Consider the following 22,890-nt stretch of genomic DNA (forward strand, 5'->3'; position numbering starts at 1 on the left):
GCATCTGGCTGTGGGGTGCTCAGGGAGGGCTTCCTGGAGGTGGTGACAGCTAAGCTGCCCTTGACTCCATGCTTGCAGCAGCCTCTCATGTCTCTGCCTAAAAGCTCACCCTGAAGTCAAGCAGGAGCCAGTTATGGGGGTGGGGTGGGAGGCAGGGTGTTTTTTTAGGTGGAACAAGCCCAAAGGAGAACACGGCAGATGTTCAGATTAACCTTGGAGCAGCTCAGCCTGGCTGGGCCACGGGGCTTAGGGAGGAGCCGGAAGGAGGTGCGGGGTGAGGTGGAGCTGAGAGGGCAGGGTGGGGAGAAGTTAGCGCTCTGTGTTACGAAGGTTAGATTTGGCGGGGCAGGCGGGGCTGGGGCTGGGCCTGGAAGCTGAGTGGGAAGTCGGGGTAGAGGGAGACAGGACCCACTCCGGGAGCTGGGGTCAGGTGGACGGTGGTACCCACTGGTGATCCGCAGGGCAAGGATGGAGAAGCCAGTCTGAAGGAAACAGCAGTTTTCAAGGCTCATTTTTGAGTGTGAGTTTGAGGAGTGTGTGGGCATCAGGTGGACAACAGGAATCGAGCTGGCGAGGCTGGGAGGGGGTCCTGGTGGGGTTCGGACTTGGGGGGTGGCAGCGTTTGGGTGCCGTCTCCCACACTGGGGTGGGTGACATGGCTCAGGGAGGGACAGCAGGAGAGGAGGAGGATCCTCCTATGGGGGCCTGGTTCTCTGCCCAGCTGCAAATCCCAGCTTGGAAGTGGAGCCGGGGATCTGGCTCCTGGGAAGATGAGAAGGAGAGGCTCCCCGATCAGGTTCCGTCCCATCCCAAAATAGCCTGGAAGGTCCAGCAAAGGAGCACTGGCCCGGCCCCCCGGGCTTGGCCGAGCGTGGCTGAGGACAGGCAGAGCCCCTGCTGGGGAAAGGAGGAGTTCTGGGAGGAAGACCCCCAGAGGAGCCCGACAATCAGACCCTAACCAGAGAGGGAAGCCCCCTCCCAGCTCTGAAGGGGCTCCTAGGCCGGCTCACACACGCCAGGTCAGGGCCGGGAGCCGAGATGCGGGGAGGTCAGGGAACAGGGGTCCATTCTGCCTGCAGGCTCAGGGAATGTCTTTGGGGAAGTGGTCACTGAGGCTGGCCTTGAAGAATGAGGAGGGGTACTAGTGGGACACATCAGGGCATTCTTGGTAGAACCAAAGGCCTTGGTGCAGACATGGAGGCCGGAGCACCCGGGCACATCCTTGCCCCAATTTTGCCCTGAATGGGAGCAGAGTCAGCAAAGCACAGCAGAGCTCAGCCCGTGGGGTGACCAGCGGTGAGCTTGACCCTGGCGATTCTGACTCCCAGGGGCCATCCGTCCCTTCTCCATGGCTGCCATGGCTCCTGCGGCCTCGGCCTGCTCTGTGGACCCCCTGCTGGGCCCACAGTCCAGCTGCTTGGTGTGGGCCCCACAGGTACCTGTGCAGGGTCAGGCCCTCCCAGTAGGGCTCCAGGGCCCTTGAGCCCTTCTCCTGGTGATGGGGCTGGACTGTGGCCCTGGAGTTCCATGCTGCAGGGTAGATTGTGTCTGGACCCGGAGGGCAGGCTGGGAAGGGGTACCCGGATGTGGGGTTGCCCCTGCCTGGGAAGTGTTCCTGGGCTGAGGCTGCTGGCTGGGCGCAGGGGAAAAGTTCACCCTATACGGAAAGCACAACAAATTCACACAGATTTCCAAACCACCTTTGTGCAAGCCTAGAGGCTGATGATCCGGGGATATGCAGCCTTCTCCAAATTGTGTGCATGTGCGTGCGCGTGCACACACACACAAAGACACACAGACACACACACATACCCTAAACCTTTCCTTCTTCTCCCAGTTCTGCCCAGTTGAGCTAGGATGGCCTGGTCCTCCCCTCACAGTGAGGGCCCCTTCCTGCTTGGCCTCGCCTGGTACTGCCCCTTCAGGCCTGTCTGGCCCAGACCCCTACCCTGATTTTTCATTTCCTTTGCCAAAAGGCACAGGGGCTCGCAGAGGAAGGTGGGGGAGGCTGCAGAGTGGGGGCGCCTACCCTCCCCAAGGCCCCTGCAAGCTGCTCGCGTCTGGGCTCAGAGCTCCGGGGAGGTCGGCTGGGGCTCACAGCCATGCTTCACCACTCCTTCCCAGGGTCCGGTTTCCCACACCTGATTTTGTTTGGGAAGGGGGAGGAGTAAAGGCACAGGATAAGGGGGAGGGGAGCTTGTGGGGCTGGGGCTGGTGTGCTGGGTTCCTGGGAGCCATCTGAAGTTTGGGCTAGTGTATCCCCTGCCGGGTATTACTGGAGGCTGGGCCCAGCCCCCTGTCCCAGCCCCACCGTCTGCATCCGAGGCCCACCTAGAACAGTCTGGCCACAGCCAGCACTTCCTGTCTGGGGACACCTCCAACCGGCACCCCTGCCTGCTGGGCCCTGGGGGAAGGGTGGCATGGCCTGGGAAGGCACGGGGTGGGGGGGGTGGGGGGGCACGCTGAGTCTCCCAACATTTCAGCCCCAGATCTGCCCAGAGTGAGAAAGCAACACGCAGTCCACGCTTGGTACATACCCAAAAATACATCATCATTTCGGAACCGCGGCTCCACGGCAGGCTCCCGGGGAGGAGGGGAGGAGACCCAATCAGGGAAGCGGCCGCTGGCAGCAGGTTGGTGGGGGTAGGGGCTTGGTCCCCCAACGCTGGCACTCAGTTTAGCTGTCACTTGCAGCTGTCTTAGGAAGTGCGGCTCTCCTCTCTGCCTCCCGCTCGCTCCTGCTCACTCCGGGTCCTCTCTGCCTCTCCCTGTGTCTCTGCCTCTCTCGCTTTATTTCCCCAGGTTGCTCAGCTCCGTGCCTGCTCTCTGCTCGCCCATCGATGGGGTCCTGCCCGGCACTGCCCTGTCGCAGTCACTCCTGCTGCCCGGATCTCTGCTCAGAGTTGAACTACAGCGTCCTGATTCCAGCGCTCATCAAGCAGGGGACCCAGGGGAGGGTGTGTGTGTGTGTCGGGGGGGACACAAAACCTTCCAGCCTAGCAGATCTCACGGATACCGGAATGGGGAGGACACTTCACTGAAGGTTAGAACAATTCTCATAAGGTCCCTCTTGGCTTCAGAGGGTGGGAGATGAGATTTGGAAGGGCCAGAGAGGTGACACTGCCTGGAGACCCCAGCCCCAAGTCTGGAGCAGCAGGGAGGGAGGAGAAGCAGCTCCTGCAGAGGCGGGGCGGCTCTCCAGGCCTGGAGCGTGGGCCAATCAGAGACGAGGCGCAGAAGTTGAATGTGCATTGGGTGCAGCAGGGGTGAGAGGGTGGAGTGCAGGGAGGTGGGGCCATCGCCTGCAGGAGAGCCTGCATCTAACGTCTGTCCTGCCTTAGCGTTTTCCAGGACACCCCATCCATGAGGGACTCTGATACCTTCTCCACTAACCCACCCTGCTGGGGGCTAGGACCTTTGAGGACTCACTGCCCTGCAGCCAGGAATTCCGCTCAGCCCTGCCGAAAAGCCGATGCCGGCTGAGCGCTGGTGACAGAGGCCTCCCAGCCGACCTGCCTCGCTGCCCATCATCTCTGGCCAGTGCCACCCATGGGCTGTATAAAGCCAGGGACCCAGGCCCAGGGCCCGGTCGGGAGGCTGCTCCACCATCGGCCTGCAGGCCAGAGCCCACCTGGGCGGTTGCCTGCTCTTTGAATAGACAAAAGAGACTTCTTTCTATGGTTCTCAGAGTTTCTTCCAATGAGCAACAATGAGGCCCAGAGGCCGGTTAGTGTTGGGGTGGCTGCAGGGCGGGTGGCTGCAGGGCGGGTGGCTGCGTGAGGTCTCATGCCCTGGCTCTGCTCTCATGCTTCCACTCTTTCCTCTGGAGAGTGAGAGAGTGATGCAGGTTGGGGGCCTCCTGTCCCCCTTGGGCCTGGATTGGTGGCCTCAAGGGCCAGCCCCAGACTAAACACTCAGGACTTTCCTTCCCTGGAGGGTAACTTGGGTCCCCCAACCCAACCGTGTCCAGCTATGGTAAGGTGGGGTCCAGGCGAATTCATGATCGTCTTCAGTGAGAGCCCACCCAGACCCACAGAGGTCTTCCCACCCTGTCACTCCTTCCATGGGGACCTGGCTGAGTGGAAGGAGGGCTCGCTGGGAAGGAGGAGGTGGGGGTCGGTGGCTGGAGCCTCTGGCTCTGCTCCCTGGCTCCCCTCCAAGGCCGCCGCCCATAGCTCTCTGGCTGGGCAAGCCCAGGGGAGGTGACAGGATGCAGGCAGCAGCATCAGCTTTGAGTCTCTGGGGCTGGCATGGATGCCTGGCAGGAGCGGGGAAGGGTGGAGGTGCAGATGGGGAGGGGTGCAGAGGGCAGAAATATGAGTTGCTCATGTTGCAAGCTCTAGAACGAGACTGCCCAAAAACCTCCACCAGCCACAAACACCTGAGGGTAGGAAAGCAGGTGTTCCACCAGAGCCGATGCCATAGGGACCTGCTGCCTGATTTCTACCCGTTGCCTGATTTCTACCCATTGCCTGATTTCTACTGCTGCTTGATTTCTACCTGCAGCCTGATTTCTACCCGCAGCCTGATTTCTAGCAGATCTAAAGCCCTTTATGGCTCCCTGGGGATCCAACACTTTGTGCCAGCTCATGCCAAGGAACTAGCCCTGGCCAGAAGGTACAGAGGCCTAAGATCCATCTAAACCAAACACTTCCCAGCTCTGCCACTGCCAGTCTTGCAGCCTCTGTGGGCTGCGTCGCTGCTCTCCACCTTAGTGTCCTCATGTCTAAGCTGGGATGGCAGGACAAACCCTGCTCCAGGGCTGTCTGGGGAAGCTCCTGTTCTTTTGAAAGGGCCAGAGCTCTGGGGACTCTGAGTTGGCACAAGCCCCTGCACCTGAGACTCTGAGCAGCATTCTGTAGCCCCTTGCTGAGGCCAGTGAGCAGCCACATGTCCTCTCGCACGTGTCCAGAAAGTTGAGCTTTGGGCTCAGAAAGCTCACAGGACGACAATGCCCACCAGAGACGGCCTTGAGCCCCTCCTCTGTGTCCCCCCACACACAGCCTTGTCATTGCACATGGACTGGGCTGTCCCTGCCCTGGGCACACAGGCACCTCCTAGAGGGCAGGGGCTCAGCTACACTTGTCATGTCCAGGGTGGCCAGCATGGTGCAGATGCCCAAATGCTGGCTGTGGGGCTGGAAAGAATGAAGAGGTGGCCGGGCATGGGCTGGGTTGCTTTTTGGGGAGCACAGGGTGAGAAAGAAGCAGTTTCCTCTGTAGCCTGTGTCCCCCGGGCTCCATTCTGGAGGGTCTGGGATGACAGTGGTGAATTTCACAGGCTGCAGCTCTGGGGTGTCAGGGTGTGGGTCTGCCACCTTTCCCTGCATGCCCTGGGGACCTGCCCATATGGCCAGTGGCTTCCTCAAACAAGCTGCCTGTCTCCTGCATCCTCTAAATTCTGGGGTGGCCACTCCATCACCCTCGAAAAATGGGCTCACAGGCAGGGCCTCTGCCAAGTTAAGTTCCAGTGTTTCTGCTCTAAAACTCCACACCTTGAGTGCACATTTGGCAACAGCAGACCACACACACAGTTGCATGTGTATCTGTACACACACACGGTCCCCCTACACACACACACAGCTGCATATATCTGCAAACACACACATGCACGGATGCCCTGATACCCCTGCACACGCACACAGCTGCATGTGTATCTGCACACACACACATGCATGGATGCCCTTATCCACCCCCCTCACAAACAGCTGTGTATACATGCATGGTCACATACACACCTCTGCACGCAGAACCTTCCCCTGGAAATGTACCAATGTGGCAGCCCCATTGGGGCAACCCCCAGTGAGCAGACCACTTCCACATACACCCTGGAGGTCTTGGGCTTGTCCCTGCAGATCCTGGCATGGAAACCCGACCCTGCACTTGGGCCAGGCTGTGACATTTGCCACACATTCTGCCCACAGCCCTCAGGCCAGTGGCGTGAGACATGGAGAGGATGCGGCATCCTCTGGTTAGAATGCCAGCAGCTATGAATAAATAATGATGAAGGGAGAAGAAAGAGGGGCCGAGGTGCAGGACACTCCCCCACTGAGGGATTCTGAGGCCTGGGCAGCTGTCCTGGGCCGTCGACACATTCCAAGCTCAGCTGCTCTGTGGCAGTGCGCCCCCACTACAGCACAGCACTAAAGCAAACAACACTTTCAATAATTCAGCAGCAGGAGAGGGGATTTAGGAAGGGAAAATCCACCTCAGCATTGAGAGAGGGGCCAAGAGGAACAAGGCAAAGGTGTGTATATTGGGAGGGAGGGAGAGACAGCAGAAGGGAAGATGGCAAGCACCGATGGAAGGCAGGCTTGAATGCCGCCTCCTGCACACCTTGCCAGTTCTCTGCGTGTGTCCTGATTGAGAGTCTCTGGGCAGATTCTTCTTTCCCAAACAGTAACATATGGTGGCCACTGAGGCATTAACTGCCACCAAGAGCCTCCGGAGTCACCTGGCCTCTCCCCTTCCAGGACATAGGAAATTCCTCTGCAGCCTCCCCACCGCAGATGCCTCCAAGGACCAAGGACAGGGAATCCAAGCAGCCCACCCGATGGCTGCCAGCTGTCATGGTCAGGAAGTTCTTCTTTCAGACAGCCTGAAATCCATCTCCCCCAGACTCTCCTCATTGATCTTAGTTCCGCCATCTGAGGCCACAGGCATTGTGTGGACTTTCCCTTCCACAGGCCAGCCCTTGAGCTTTCCAAGACAGATCAACCAGCTCTTTCCTCCTCTGGGCACACAGTGCTGGTCCCTGGGGCCATTTCCTTTAGGGTGCATTTGGGTCTCTACCCCGTCTTGTCCACTTGGCTGTGAAACATCCCCTGGCCCATAGCTGGGAACTCCAGGGTGAAAATAACATTCCAGGTGGCCCTGCGGCCCAGGGATCCCCCGAGGTGATCCAGAGTGGACCTTACCCATGCCATCTAAACAGAGTCAGCTTGGAGGGCAGCCACTTAGCTTTGGAGTCATCGTCCCTCCAGCTTCCTGGGGACACAATTGGTTTACACTGTAATTATTAACAGGGCTGCAGTTTGGAGGATGCGTCATCTGGTCACTCTAATTGTACTGAATTTGTGATCAGTGACAGCCCCTAAGTCTTCTTTCTCTTGTACTCATCCAACAGGTGTTTTTGGAACTCAGAGCAAGATTTTACATTTAGTCTTGTTACATTTAGTGAATTTAACCCCTGGTGCTAGCCAGCTAACCAGGAAAACTATTAGTTATTCCTCTCATCTTTAGAAGAATAAGAATTTGATCATCATGCCTACTAAATGTTTACAGAAACTGCTGGTGAAAGGTGTGACTAGCATAGGGTTGAGAGCCCAGCCTTGTGGCGCACCATTAGAGACACCCCAGGAGCCAGTGCCCTTTGACCATTCACACACGTCACCTACGCAAAACATGCCCCTGCCTTTCCACCGTCCAGTCTTCAGTGAAAGGAGACCAGCACGTACACAGCCCACATGGCTTGCACAGTCAGCCTCTCTCCCTCTTTGGAAAGTTCGGCTGTCTCCTAATCTCAAGCTTCCTCCCTGGGCAGCACTCGCTGGCCAGTCCCCTCCCCAGCACTGCTGTCCCCTCCCTCCATTCCTTTTTTTTTTCAGACAGGTTCTCACTCTGTTGCTCAGGCTGGAATGCAGTGGCACCATTTGGACTCACCGCAACCTCCACCTCCCGGGTTCAAGCGATTCTCATGTCTCAGCCTCCCGAATAGCTGGGATTACAAGCATGCACCAACACACCCGGCTAATTTTAGTATTTTTAGTAGAGACGGGATTTCACCATGTTGCCCAGGCTGGTCTCAAACTCCTGACCTCAAGTGATGTGCCCACCTCAGCCTCCCAAAGTGCTGGGATTAAAGGCATGAGCCATGTGCCCAAGCCCCCGGATCAATTCTGTAAGTGCTCAGCCCAGTGCTCGGTTGCTGGATTGACTCTGGAACTCCTCACAGCCAAGGGGAGCGTGTGTCCATGCCTCAAGGACCCACAGACCCCAGCTGGGTAGGGGGCTGCTGGGCAGAGCCGGAGGGGGTACTGGGTCGCTTCTGCCTCAGCAGCAAGTCCACAAATGTGTGTGAGGTGCCAACTGCAGGCTGGGTCCATTCCACACCAGGGACCCAGCTTTGAACCAAACAGGCTAACCTTCCTGCACTTCCTTCCTGCACTCCTGGGCTTTACCCCATACTGGGGAGGAGAGTCAACAAACATAATTTAGAAAATTGTCTTGCATGTCAAAGGGCAATAATGGTGGGGGGAAGCAGGATGGGGGTCTGGGAGGGCAGAGGAGGGGGCTGCAGTGTTCAGCCAGGTGGTCAGAGTAAGTGTAATTGATGAGGTGATGTTCAGGCCCATCTGGATGGGCCCAAAGAGGGGGCTCTGAGGCTTTCTAGGGAGAATATTCCAGCAAAAAGAATACCCCTGGCAAAGGGCATTCCACATCATGGGATGTGTCTAGCTATTTGGGGAACCAGCAAGGTGGCCCATGGGCTGGAGTAATGAGAGTGGGCAGGCAGCAGTGGGAGAAGTGGTCAGATCATAGGAGGTCCTATATGGGAGGGTATTGTGAGGACTTTGGCCTTTCTCCAAGAGAAGTGGGAGTCACAGGAGGATTTGGAGCAGAGGAGGAGTGCAGTCCAATTTGGGCTTTAACAGTTTTAGCGTCACCCCCAACAGCACATTCCCTGGATAGGAAGTGGGCCAGGTGTCTAAAGATGGACCTCATGACCATCTCTGCTCAGCCTGAGGATTTTGTAACGGTTGGTATTCACGGGGAGGTGGGGATGGCTTCCTGGCCTGATGAGCAGTCACCTGCCTGCTATGCTTCCCACCGTGGTCAAGAGAACGCATGGGGTCTGTGACTGCACCCAGTGTGTCCTGGGCATCACCCTGTGGAGCAGGAGGAGCCTGGGATGTGGCAACACTCAGACCTGAGCTCAAATTCCAGACCAGCTACTGTCCTGCTGGGCAGCTTTGAGCAGATTACTTAACCTTTCTGAGCCTCCGTTCCCTTTTTGGTAGAGTGGGGATGGCAACATTTACCTTCCTGGGGTGACTATGGGGGTTTAGCAGTCACCAAGGTGGAGGGTCTGGCACACAGGTATTGGATAAAAAAATCACATTAATCAAGGGACATGGGCATTTGCAGGTACGTGAGTTAGGAAGGAGGGAGCGTGAGGCTGGCAAATTTCTACACCAGCGTGAGGCTGGATAAGGACAGACTCCAGCTCTGACAAGTTGCTCGGGAGGCTCTGGGACCTGCCAGGCCTGAGGGAACCCACTCAGCATTCTGGGCAGGGACCTCTCACTCTGGCCTGCGCGGAGCATCTGCAGAAGCAGCAGAAGGCTGTGGTGCCTCCAACCCCGCCTCGCTCCCCTTTCTCACTCCCGTGTCTCTTCCCTCCCTCCTTCCCTCTCCCTGTAACTCATCTGCAAGCGCCAGCCAGTTGGCAGGCTGGACACTCAGCAAAGGAGCCATGGAGACTTCTTGCTGGTTTTGGCCGAGACCACCAGTTCTGTGTGTTGAGTCCCCAGAGGCTAATTCCAGCAGAGGAGGGACAAAGTAAGTCCTGAGAGGTCCAGCGAAGCAGCGAGCCAGAGAACATCCACAGAGGCAGGTTGGACCTCAGTTTCGGAGTGGTTTCCCCTTTTCCTCCCGGGCTGGTGTCCTTTGATCCCATGGACCAGATGGAGGTGTCCCCATGGATGTCAGAAATCCAGCCCACCCCTAGGAGGGGGTGAGTATTGTTTGAGCATCAGCTCGTCCAGGGCAGGGGCTTTGTTTGGCTCCTTGTTGCATCTCAAGCACGTCATTTGTGCTCACAGCACAGGAGATGAGCAGGTCTCTGATGCCACTGGGGGACTCTGCCATAGAGAAGGATTCAGCACAGGGCCCCGCTCATTCCCGCCTGGCTGGGGGATGGTGGCGTGGGGAGGCTGACTGGCGGCAGTTACTCACTTTTCCATGGCTTATAACTGGAGCACATGTGATGGCCAAGAGGCAAAAAGCAAAGTGCCCAGGAAGACCCTGACCAGCCTGAGGGATGCAGGCGGGTGGCCTCAGTGTCCAGGTGAGGGTGGGAGAAATCCAGGGGCAGGGGAAGGTGTGCTCGGGGCCTCTGTGTTGGTTTTTCCTTCTGAGCTGGTAATGCCAAGGCCAGCAAGGTCCTGAATTGTAGCCATCACATTGCAGGGACCTCCACTTTGCTTAGTGGGGAGCAGATAGGTACTGCAGCTTTTTAGCCACCAACAGCAATAAAACCCACCTTCTTTGTGGACCTCCCCCTATGAATCCTCTGGAGAGACAAGGGGCCCTGCGGTCAGCGTCAACGTAAGGCCTGCAGGGTCAGAAGGACCCAGGTGTGGGCAGCCAGGCCGGCCAGGGACGCATGTCTTCCCTGCCCTTCCTCCGTAGGACGGAGCCTGGCCTGCTCCTCCTTCTAAGTTGCTCACAGGTCTCTCTCGTCACCTGTTCTGTCTTAAGTGGGATTGTGTCAAGACCTCACTATCTCGCCGCTCCTCCCTGGCGCTATCCGTGGGCTCTCTAAGTTCCCTCCGGCCTGTGCCTTGGCAAAGCTGTCCGCTCTGGAGCGGGCGGGGCGGCCATGAAGCCTGAGAGAGAGGTGTGTGTCCTGCTCTCTGCACCGTGACGCCTCCCGCTCCCTGAAAACCAGGGAGAAATTACTCTGCCCAAGCGGAACACGCCCGGACAAGCCTCCTCTCCAGCTGTAATTAATACTCTGGGGAAAACACAGACTTGGGGTTTTCATACTTCCACACAAACACACACACACTCACAGATTTCTTTCCATTGTCCTCCGATCCTATCTCAAATGTTTAATGTCCTGCTTCTTTCATGGGTAGCACAAAACCACCCAACTGGATACATCCAGAAAGCCGAGGGAGGCACCAGGGACCCCCTTCAGGTTCCGTGATGCAGAACTTGAGCGTTTGGGAGCTGATTTGCCAACAAGCAGTGCCCAGGCTGCATCCCTGACGTGGAGCAAAGCAGCTTTGGCCTTCTCAGAGTCAGAAATGGCCGTGAGTTTGGGTTAACCCTTTGTGGTCAACATTCTGGGGCATTGCTCTTTATTTCCCCCATCACGGTAGCCTAACTGATGCACTAGTCCAAACACGTGTGTGCATACCAAGCGCTCCTGCCACCTGACTCATTACAAAACACTCTGGTGAGGCAGGAGCCTTGCAGTCCCATGAAGCTAGGCAGCTGGCAACTCTGATATTGGAAATGTTCTCTCAAAGGACAGGAGAGGGCCGGGCGCAGTGGCTCATGCCTGTAATCCCAGCACTTTGGGAGGCCGAGGTGGGCGGATCACTTGAGGTCAGGAGTTCAAGACCAGCCTGGCCAATATGGTGAAATCCCATCTCTACTAAAAATACAAAAAAATTAGCCAGGCGTGGTGGCATACGCCTGTAATCCCAGCTACTTGGGAGGCTGAGGCAGGAGAATGGCTTGAGCATGGTAGGCAGAGGTTGCAGTGAGCCGAGATTGTGCCATCGCACTCCAGCCTGGGTGACAGTGTGAATGAGACTCTGTCTCAAAAAAAAAAAAAAAAAAAAAAAAAGGACAGGGCTGGGCGTGGTGGCTTACATCTGTAATCCCAGCACTTTGGGAGGCCGAGGAGGGCAGATCACTTGAGGTCAGGAGTTTGACACCAGCCTGACCAACATGGCGAAACCCCATCTCTACTAAAAATACAAAAAAATTAGCCAAGTGTGGTGGTGCACATCTGCAATCCCAGCTACTCAAGAGACTGAAGCAGGATAATTGCTTGAACCTGGGAGGCGGAGGTTACAGGCAGCTGAGATGGTGCCACTGCACTCCAACCTGGGTGACAGAGCAAGACTCCATCTCAAAAAAAAAAAAAAAAAAAAAAAAAGACAGGAGAGCTCAAGTGGGCCAGGAAGGGTGGAGTCCTCTGTGTCTCCCACTGGTCAGAGAGCTCCTTTGGGGTGGCATGAGGAGGTGGGGATGGGAATGGGCTCAGAAATCCAAACCCGTGAAATCCACAGTCTCCTACAGGGAGGCTTGACTTCTCCAGGGAAATTCTCAGTGTGAAAAGAAGGCTGAACAACCAGGGCTGTGGTCTTGCCTTGGCCACTTCCAACGTGGGCCTGGGTAAATAATCGACCCATCCTAAGCCTCAGTTTCCTCATCTGTAGAATAGGGACACCATTCCTGCCTTTTGAACAGGCCTGTTGTACGGATGACATGGGATGGCAGGTTTCACTTGTGATGACCTGTGTCCAAGCTCCTAATCAGCTGGAGATGCTGTGCCCAGATAAAGGATTGGGTGTATCTGACTCAGTTGAGGCAGGTGCAGGGACCATGATTTGGAAGACCAAACAGGCTCAGCTTCTCATGGGTCCTCCTCAGCTATTCTCACTGGGGGCAGGGGGGGTGCAGCCCAGAGGCACAGTGACACGCAATGATGATGAGGCTGGTTGGGTTGCTGTCAGCCTCTAGGTTCCCTTCTCTCCAGTTTTCTCATGTTCCTCACCACCCAGTCTTTGAGAGGCTTGGAGGCATTGTTTTTCTCTCACTTTCTCTCCATATTTATTTATTTATTTTTTTGAGATGGAGTCTTGCTTTGTCACCCAGGCTGGAGTGCAGTGGTACGATCTTGGCTCACTGCTACCTCTGCCTCCTGGGTTCAAGCAATTCTCCTGCTTCAGCCTCCAGAGTAGCTGGGACTACAGGCACCTGCCACCATACCTGGCTAATTTTTTGTTTTTTAGTAGAGATGGGGTTTCACCATGTTGGCCAGGCTGGTCTCAATCTGCTGACCTTGTGATCCGCCCGCCTTGGCCTCCCAAAGTGCTGGGATTACAGACGTGAGCCACGGCACCCGGCTCTCCTTATTCTTTACAATCAAAATGTTCCTGAGAAGAAACGCTGTGAAGCAGACTTGCTAAGCCTTTCCAGAGCTAAGTTCTGGCTCCTGCAGAGCCCTCATCATTGAGGAGAGGAGGCTGTTCTCAAGGCATGGGAAGCAAAGGTGCCTGCCTCTACACTAGGACTGTGTGTCCCAGGCTCACGAGTGCTTCTGACAGCCCTGTAGCTCGTCTCCTTCCACCCTGCAGGGGACTGGGGACAAGGGCCAGGCCCAGCCTGTGTATGTGCCTGGGTTTGTTCCAGCAGCCGGGCAGTTACTGCAGAGACAGATCCGGTGTAAAGAAGAAAACAGTTCTGCTTCTGGTCAAGATGGAGAAATGGGGACTGATGTGCCTGCCTCCGAGAACAATAACAACAAGCTGAAGACTAGTTTTCAAGACACTGGACAAGATACAGTGAAGGGCAGAGATCCCCCAGTGCTGGTCATAGAAGAGCTGCACAGTCGTCCCAGCTGACTGTCTTGAGGAAGTTTTCAGGCCATGGTGCAGTGACCGCAGGTCAAGCCTGGTGTACTCCCTGAGTTGAGGAGACAGAGCTGAGAGGTGGGGATCCAAGGTGGCTGGAGTTATAAGACAGAGCAATGGGGAGAAGACAGCTGGACAGAGAAAGAGCTCTACAGATACTCAGAGGGTCCCACTGAGTACTCAGCTGAGTACTGATCAGCACAAGCTTCGGAGAAAACCACCCAAGGTTGAGGTGAGAACCCCCTGGAGGGATGAAGGACACGGCACTGGGCACCCTCACAGGGCCAGAGTAGCTCAGTCCTCACTAGTCAGATTGGAACAGGAACTCTTTACTGTTCATGGGGCACTGGGTAGAGCATGCAGAGCCCTGCCTTAGTAGCAAGAACAATCAGACCTAGGATAAATACAGCCCTGGGCATATCAGGGCTGTATTTATTGTAGAAGAAAACTGCCTTTGTTAACATAATCATTTATATAGAAAATCTGACGGAATTGACACAAAATCTACTAGAACTAGTAAATAGATTTAGCAAGGCTGCAGGACACAAGATCAATGTACAAAAAATCTATTTTATTTCTATACGCTAGCAACAATCAATCAGAAATTGAAAGAAAAATACCATTTTAAGAAGCATTAAAATATGAATGACATTGGCATAAATCTAAGAAAAGATGTGCAAAATCCATACACAGAAAACCATAAACCATTGATGAAATTAAAGAAGTTCTAAATAAATGGAGAGAAATACCTTGTTTATGAGTCAGAAGGCCCAGTATTGTTAAGATGTCAATGATCGCTGTATTAGTCCGTTCTCATGCTGCTATGAAGAAATACCCAAAACTGAGTAATTTATAAAGGAAAGAGGTTTAGTTGACTCACAGTTCCACATGGCCGGGGAGGCCTCAAGAAACTTACAATCATGGCGGAAGACACCTCTTCACAGGGCGGCAGGAGACAGAATGAGCGCAAGCGGGCAAATACCAGACACTTACAAAACCGTCAGATCTCGTGAGACTCACCCATTATCACGAGAACAGCATGCAGGAAACCGCCCCCATGGTCCAATTACCTCCACCTGGCCCTGCCTTTGACACATGGGGATTACAATTCGAGGTGAGATGGGCATATCAATCCCTCAAACTGACTTATAGATTCAATTCAATCCCGATCAAAATCCCAGCAGGCATTTTTTTTTTTCTTAGAAATTTACACACTAATTCTAAAATTCATATAGAAATGTAAGGGGCCTAGAAGAGCCAATATAACTTTGAAAAAGAAGGACAAAGAACAGGAAGATTACCTGGTTTCAAGACTTACTAGGAAGCCATAACAATCACTGTAATAGCTGTGGTAGGACTGGCATCAAGACAGGCCAACAGATCCAAGAAACAGAATATCAAACCCAGACATAGACTCACATACACATGACAACTGATTTTTGATAAGACTGCAGGGACAATTCAATGGGGGAAAGGATGATCTTTTTAATAAGTAATAATGAAATCATTGGACATCCATATGGAGAAAAATAAACCTCAATCTATAGCTTGCCCCATGCACAAAAGCTAATTTGAGATAAATCGTGGAACTAAATGTAAAACCTGAAACTATAGAAGATATAGAAGAAAGCATAGGTGAAAAAAAACTCTTTACTTTTTAGCAAAGAAGACATAATAAATGCCAAATAACCATACGAATAGATTCTCAACATCATTAGTCACTAGGGAAATATAGATTAAAACCCCAGTGAGCTACCGCTACACACCTAGTCAAATGGCTAAAGTTATGAAGACTGACAACACCAAGGGTTGCGGAGGCTGAAGAACTGCAATTCTCACCCACGACTGGTGGGAATGTAAAGTCGTGCAACCACTTTGGAAAACCGTTTGGCACTTATTTAGGGCGTTAAAATATACTTACCTTGAGATCCAGCCATTTCACCCAAGAGAAAACAAAGAATATGTCCATGCACAGACTTGCACACACATATTCACAGCAGCTTTATTTGTAACAGCCCCAGACTGGAAACAGCCCAAATGTCCTTCAAGGAATGAATGAGTCAGCGCTTTGTAGCTCAATCCCAGCGTGGAATACTACTTGGCCAGAACAAGGAGAAAAGTATCTGTGTCCAACATCACAGAGGAACCTCTGAATAACTATGAGGAGTGAAAGAAGCCAAGCAAAAAATGACCACAGATGCTATGATTCTATTTATATAAACTCCAGAAAATATACATATTCTACAGCGACAAGAAGCAGAGTCAGTGCTTGCCTTGGAAGAGGGGATTGGGTGGGGTGTGAGGAAGAGATTACAAAAAGGCACAATGTAATGGTTGGGGGTGATGAATACATCCATTATCTTGATTGTGGTGATGGTGTCATGGGTATACATATATATCAAAGCTTATCAAATTGCATACTCTCTGTGAAGTTTATCATACCCCCATTGTACTTCAATAAAACTATTTAAAAAACCAACGTGCAAAAATCCAAGTTTACAGGACCAGGCAAATGACTGCATTCTTACGTAGAGTGCAAATGGATTCCTTTCTTTTTTTTTTTTTTTTTTTTTTTTTTTTTAGACGGAGTTTTGCTCTGTTGCCGAGGCTGGAGTGCAGTGGTGCAATCTCGGCTCACTGCAACCTCTGCCTCCCGGGTTCAAGTGATTCTCGTGCCTCAGCCTCCCATGTAGCTGGGATTATAGGTGCCTGTCACCATGCCCGGCTAATTTTTGTATTTTTAGTAGAGACGGGGTTTCACTACACTGGCCAGGCTGGTCTTGAACTCCTGACCTCAGGTGATATGCCCGCCTTGGCCTCCCAAAGTGCTGGGATTACAGGCGTGAGCCACCGCGCCAGGCCCGGCAAATGAATTCTTTATTCTACAAGTGACTCACCTGGGGGCTCCTTCCGATGCTTCCCTGTAAAATAGATTCAGTTTACAGCGGTGGCATCTCAGGAGGCGGCTGTGTGACGGCTGCTGCCCTCCTCGTGGTGAACACTTGGGGGCGCCTGTGAGGCCAACACCCGGCGGCCTTCCTGTCTACTCCCACGGAAAACTGCATCTAACCCTGACACACACAGGCAGCCACTTGGTACGGGGGACCCTGTTACACACGGCCCACTGTGGGAAGCCTGAGGCCATGTGAAGGGGACCCCCTGGGCTCTGTCTCTTTGTCCTCTTCCTGCTAGAAAGCCGGAGAGCCGGGAGCAGAGCCCGAGCTGCCTCTGCCCGCAGCCCTGAGTGGCTCCGAGGTGACCTGCTTCTAGGACGGAAGCACCCGGCTCAGGTCTAGCCCAGGTCTAGTTCTAATGTCAGGTCTAGCTCCAGGCCATCTGGTCAGTGCCCACTTCTGAGCCAAGGGCGGGCTTAGGGCAAACGCGGTACAAAAAAGAGTGCCAAACTTTTCTAGTTTTGGCTGAAGAAGACTTCATACGCTGACGGATCTAGTTTCCGGTCCTGATTTTTGAAAAACGCAGCGCTGGCCTTGTGCACACACCACCCAAGACCCAGGACCTAGCGAAGAGAGGCCACCTGAGGGCTGATGGCTGCATTTTCTAATTTTGTTCACACTAAATATACATTACAGATGATCTCCAACTTACGAAGGTTTGACTTACGATTGACTTTGAATTTTTCAACTTTATGTTTGTTGGGTTTATTGGGGCATTAAGTGCTTTTTTTTTTTTGAGATGGAGTCTTGCTCTGTTGACCAGGCTGGAGTGCAGTGGTGTGATCTCAGCTCATGCAACCTCCGCCTCCCGGGTTCAAGTGATTCTCCTGCCTCGGTCTACCAGTAGCTGGGACTATAGGCACCCGCCACCATGCCTGGCTAATTTTTGTATTTTTAGTAGAGATAGGGTTTCGCCATGTTGGCCAGGCTGGTCTTGAACTCCTGACCTCAGGTGATCTGCCCACCTTGGCCTCCCAAACTGTTCAGATTACAAGCATGAGCCACCAAGCCCGGTCCATTAAATGCATTTTTGACTTACAATATTTTCACCTTATGATGGGTTTATCAGGACACAACCCCATTGAAAGTCCAGAAGCATCATACTTGTATAATAATCTCTCCAAAGTAAACTCTGCAAGTGAATCTGTGGAGGGGGTCAGCCACAGGTGGGTAATGGGGGTTGGAGGTACAGAGCAATGGACCAATGGGCTCAGGCAGTAGTAGCCAGTCCCCCAGCGAGGGTCAACACTGGGAACTGAGCTGATATCCGAAGCCCCTTCCCCGAGGAGACCAGGCCGTGGAGATGAGTTGGACCACCCTGGACCAGCAAGCTGGGGCTGCCTGAGGGATGGGTGGCCATGCGCGGAGCACCTGGGGTGGGGGACCTTGGGGTTGGGGGAGGGAAAGGATCAGGAAGGCAGTGACATTGCTTCTCAGGCCAGCCAGAACTGCCTAAAAACAATCATCCTCCATCCTTACCCCATTTATCCATTTCCCTTTCAGCCCCTCTGGCCCCCAGTCCTGCCTTTCCCAGCACATTTTGGGCTCATCCATGGGGGACAAGAGAGAACACGACATAGAGGTGCTAAACGGCGCCAAGCCTTCCCTCCACAGCCCCCAAACTCTTCCTCCCTCCAGTGGCTGGGAAACCCCAGAAACTCCTGGCTTTCATTATCAGCAGCTCCCAAGATGTTCAACATGCTCATATCTGTCAAAAACTATTCAGGAAAAATAGAGAAAGTCTTTATACCTTTTATTCAGCCAATTTTCCCCGAGGAACTCTGGGCTCTCTAAGAAAAGAAAAAGAGAGAAAGGAGAGAGAATCACAATCAATGTTGTAATCATGCATCTGGTTGCTGGCGATGCTATTTGCTCATCGACTAGGGAACTCTGGAGGTGGAAGCATCATCTCCCTGAGAGTCCGAGGAAACCTGCCTGGGTTAACCTCTGGCTGCCGTCTGCATCTCAAGCATGGCTGGGAGGCGGCGTTTAGATAACAGGCAGAGATAAAGCAAAACAGGGCACAGTGGACCGGCCACCCAGAGGTTTCAGACTCATTTTCTCTGCGACTCTGGATGTTCCTTTTTTTCCCCCACCTCAAACTCCAAGCAATCCCCTTCCTCTTCTCCTAGCACTCCCCAGCCTGGTTTGAGGTTGTCCACAAACGCAGGCCTTGTGGCTTGTTGATGGTGACGTTTAGTTTCACACTGGGTTTCCTCTGCCACGCCGTGGGGATTTGCTTCCTCCTCCAGGTGTAGGGCGGGGGTCACTTTGAGTGTGGTCATGGCATGCACGTTCATTTTATTTATTTATTTGTTTTTGGAGATGGAGTCTCGCTCTGTCTGGAGTGCAATGGTGCGATCTTGGCTCACTGCAACCTCCGCCTCCCGGGTTCGAGCGATTCTTGTGCCTCAGCCGCCCTAGTAGCTGGGAGTACAGGTGTGTGCCACCACGCCCAGCTAATTTTTTGTATTTTTAGTAGAGACGGGGGTCTCGCCATGTTGCCCAGGGTGGTCTCAACCTCCTGAGCTCGGGCAATCCACCCACCTTGGCCTGCACATTCATTTTATATTACTAAAGAAAAGTTATTTAACAAATTCTAAATCCCACCAAACACATAATTATAGAGGCAATTGTTGTATGTTATTGTGAATCAGGTGCACCTACCGGCAGCAGGAACAGCTCAGTGATACGGACAGACTGGCAAGGACCACCACTCACTCACTTTATAATCCAGGGCCTGGGGCCAGGGTATCCACTCCTGCCTAAGCCACAAAGCTAGCTCACTGGGACCTGGAACTTCACACGAGTGCCTGGACACCTTCCTTTTCTTAGTAGGTCACTGAGGAGTTTAGAAACAAAGGGGTGTGTGTATAGTGTGCTTTAAACAAACTTAGATTTCCTTCCTTTATTTTAGTAATGTTTCATAATTTTCTGTGTACATGACTTGCACATTTTTTAATTGTGGTAAAATAGACATAATATACAATTTACAATTTTAACCATTTTCAAATGTACAATTCAGTGGTATTGAGTGCATTCACACTGCTGTCAATCACCGCTGCTCTCTGATGCCTGAACCTTTTCGTTGCTCCAAAAAGAATATCCATACCTGTTAAGACGCCACTCCCTGCCCCCAGCCTCCCGTGCATATGTGTATGTGTGCGTATTTTTTAAAACTTAGTGCAAAAAATAAAAGCAAGTGAAAAGCTTCTGGAATTGAAAGACGGTCAGACTGGGCCTCTTTCTTCAGATCTAGAAAAATCACCACCACCGTCTTCATCCACATCACTGTAAAAAGGTTACTGCGGTCATTTAGTTTGCATGGTTTATGAGCCAGGCACCGCCTGTACATTGCTTCATTCAGCCCTCCCAACAGCTCTAGCAGGCAGGTACACTTCTTACTCTTCCCATTCTTCAGATAAAGAAACCAAGGCCCCAGCTGGTGAAGCGACTGTGGCCACAGTAACTGAGTCAGCTGGCCCGTCCCCCAGAGCAGGTTACCCCATCTGCCTGTCTCACCCACAGGTGGAAAGAAGTACCCCGCCCTGTGGGAGGCGAGAATGAACGTAGCCACAGAACACCAAAATGCACAGGGCCTGCCTTCCCTGCTGGAGTTTGTGCAGATCACAATGGCGGTATTGGGTACTTCATAGGCGGGCCCCTCCCAGCCGCATCAGGGAGGGCTATGGGCCAAGGAGCAGCTGAACTTGAACTGGGCACTGGGCTGGCCATTTCCAAGGTGGCCCCGTGGAGCCCCTGGTCTCCTCCCCAGTAAAATGGCAAAGGTAACTTCTGGCCCGTGGAGCCATTTCCACACACAGCTCACAAAGTGACGCTGAGAAGGGCAGGTGTGATTGGAAGGCACTGCCAGTGAGAGTCACTTCGAAAGGAAATGTGTCATCTGAGCGGCTTGCATCAACTGCTGCCTTCGTTAATTTGCGGGATTTTTTCTATTTTTGAGACAGAGTCTCGCTCTGTTGCCCAGGCTGGAGTGCAATGGTGCAATCTCAGCTCACTGCAACCTCTGCCTCTCCTGCCTCAGCCTCCGGAGTAGCTGGGATTACAGGCATGCACCACCACGCCTGGCTAATTTTTGTATATTTGGTAGAGATGGGGTTTCACCATGTTGGTCAGGCTGGTCTTGAACACCTGACCTCAGGTGATCCACCCGCCTTGGCCTCCCAGAGTGCTGGGATTACAGGTGTGAGCCACCACACCCAGCTGGATTTTCTTATTGGTGATTTCTTTTCTTGAAGTCAGTTCTTCTTCCAATTCAGTACAATTTGATTCAATTGAATCCAGCCCCACTGAACAAACACACAGCCAGGCATTTGGATCTGAAGCCAGGTCCAGAGCCTTGGAAGGGTACGTCTGTGGCTCTGCTGGAGGCAGGCTCGGGCCCATGGGCTGAGAAGGTGAAGCAGGACTAAGCCAAAGATTCAGAGCTTCACCTCTCTTCCCGAACACCTCCGTGTCCCCCGTCCCTTCTCCTCTACTGGCCCAGGCTCTATGCCCAAGCCCTTAGATGTCCTCCCAGTACAGTAACTCCTTTCGGCTCTGGAATTCCCAGTCTTTGGGCCACATCAGCCCAGATGGGAGCTGGCAGAGTAGCCTGTTCACCCCACCCCATCCAACCCAGCTTCCCTGCCTCTGCCAACCCTTCTCTCCTGAGAGATTGCTGGCATTTCTTGAGTTCTCTTAAATGTGTCACACACGTACGAGTGTCTTTACTTGGTCAAGGTGAAATATGTCCTACCTGCACTGTGTGAACCCTGGGGTTGCAGTGGCATCTGGAGGCCCAGGGGCTGAGCCGCATTTCAATCACCAAAGAGTCCCCATTTTTGAAAGCTCCAGAACTAGAGGGATGGTCAAAGAGCCGGTCGAGCCTGATGCCTCAACCACGGGGTCCAGTCTGTTTTCCTGGCTCTTCGGGCCAGGAGCTCCCCGAGCCCAGCTTCATCCTCCATCGTTTCACAGAACCTCCAGGGTCACGAAATTCCCTGCACCTCCCCGGAGGCCCTTGTGCATGGAAAGGAAGGTGGTCTCTGTGCAGAGCAGTCCACAATTTGGGAGCAACCAACTCCGGTGGTGGCCTGGTTGCCCATCCCTGGGATGGCGCCTCGCTTCGTGTTTCTGAGATGTCGGCTCCCCCTCCTCTTCTGCATTCCCAGCATTTTCTATGTCTCTGGTCCTTGCCCCACCTACCCAATCCTGGGGGCGGGGGAAGGAGAGAGGCCCCCCAGGTTCATTCCCATTCCACGGGCCTTTTGGATGACATCCCACGGGCGTGCTCCCAGGGTCATGAAACACGGAGCTGATTCTCAGCCTCACTGTTAGCAAACACTGCTCTCAGCCACTCAGCGGGATAATCAATTATGGTAATTTTTGCCTCCGTGAATCAGGGTCATGGAGGAACACAGGGATCAGCACAGTGGTGCCGACTTCCCCAAGTGCACGTGCAGTCACGCCCTTCAGCAAAGCCCAGACAGAGCAAGACCCGCCTGCCAGGCTCAAATTGTCTCCACTCCACACTGCCCACTGCCCACTGCCCCCAGGAGACGGCGGGGCACTGCACAACTCCACACTCTTCCTGGGGGAGCAGGGAGGGCTGTGGTTGGGGTGAGTGCCCAATGTGGAGCCCCTGGTCTGCTTTCCCACTAGACTGTGATGCCCCCATGGGCAGAGGCCATATCTTAGAGGTCCTGGTGTCCCCAGACACTGGTGTGGGGCCACCATGGACCAGAGGCAGTGGATGTTTGCTGAATGAATGAACAAGGGAATGAAATTGTAACAGGTAAGGGTTTGACTCCAGAGGTCAGAGCTGGACCCCTGTTTTGAAGCATGGGATTGGATACTTTGAGAATAACATCTGCTCTTGGGGAATCCCAGCCACGGATGTGCATTTATCCACCTGGAGAGGCCTTTTCTCATGTTCTCCCTTTCTGTCCTGTCTCTCCTTTAGGCCCCTTGATTTCACCTGGCTCACAGTTCAACCTCCCACCTTTGCACTAGTCCCTCCAAAGACGAGTTCCTTGTGGGCTTTTCCCTGCAATTCTCCTCAAGGACACGTGATTCTGTCTTTATTGAACTCCATCCAAATGACGGAAGTCTCCCACCTCCCAAAGCCTTTAACCCTAGCTGTCTTCTGTCCATAAAACATTTCATTCTTCAGAAATTAAACGGGGGCTTGCTTGTGTGGCCCTTGAAATGAAAAGCACATGTGTTCATTAGTAAAACCCATCGTTAGTGGATCATGCAAGACAACTGGCCAGAAAAAAAACTGCTCATGTCAAAATCAGACCACTCCCACTCATTGGTGGCCCTTCAGCTTAGCTGTCACACATACATCCCTTCTCTCCCGAGATAGATGCAAGTTACTTGATTACGGGGAAGGTCTAGAAAGGCACAGAGCAAGCGGAACGTGGATTTCTGCATGGATGTGTCCCCGGCTCTTTGATAAAGTCAATTTCTTAGCAGTGGCCATCATGTCTCTTATTTATTGAGCATCTACTGTGTCAGGCACTGAATATACATCATTGACCTCAAGTCAGCCCCATT

At 53.3% G+C, this 22,890-nt stretch overlaps 1 protein-coding gene across 2 annotated transcripts in view; it reads right to left on the bottom strand.

The window, feature by feature from the left end:
* Window positions 1–22,890, bottom strand: part of RBFOX3 (RNA binding fox-1 homolog 3) — a 528,100-nt gene that overhangs the window by 128,767 nt on the left and 376,443 nt on the right. The window contains exon 4 of one of the 2 annotated variants that reach the window (XM_034943026.3): window positions 18,080–18,119. The exons of the other annotated variant lie outside the window; for it this stretch is intronic. The gene's annotated coding sequence lies outside the window, so the exon portion shown is untranslated. The remainder of the gene's footprint in view (window positions 1–18,079; window positions 18,120–22,890) is intronic. 2 annotated transcript variants of the gene reach the window in all.

Source organism: Pan paniscus, chromosome 19 (assembly GCF_029289425.2).
Source record: "Pan paniscus chromosome 19, NHGRI_mPanPan1-v2.0_pri, whole genome shotgun sequence".
NCBI classification, from domain to species: Eukaryota; Metazoa; Chordata; class Mammalia; order Primates; family Hominidae; genus Pan; species Pan paniscus.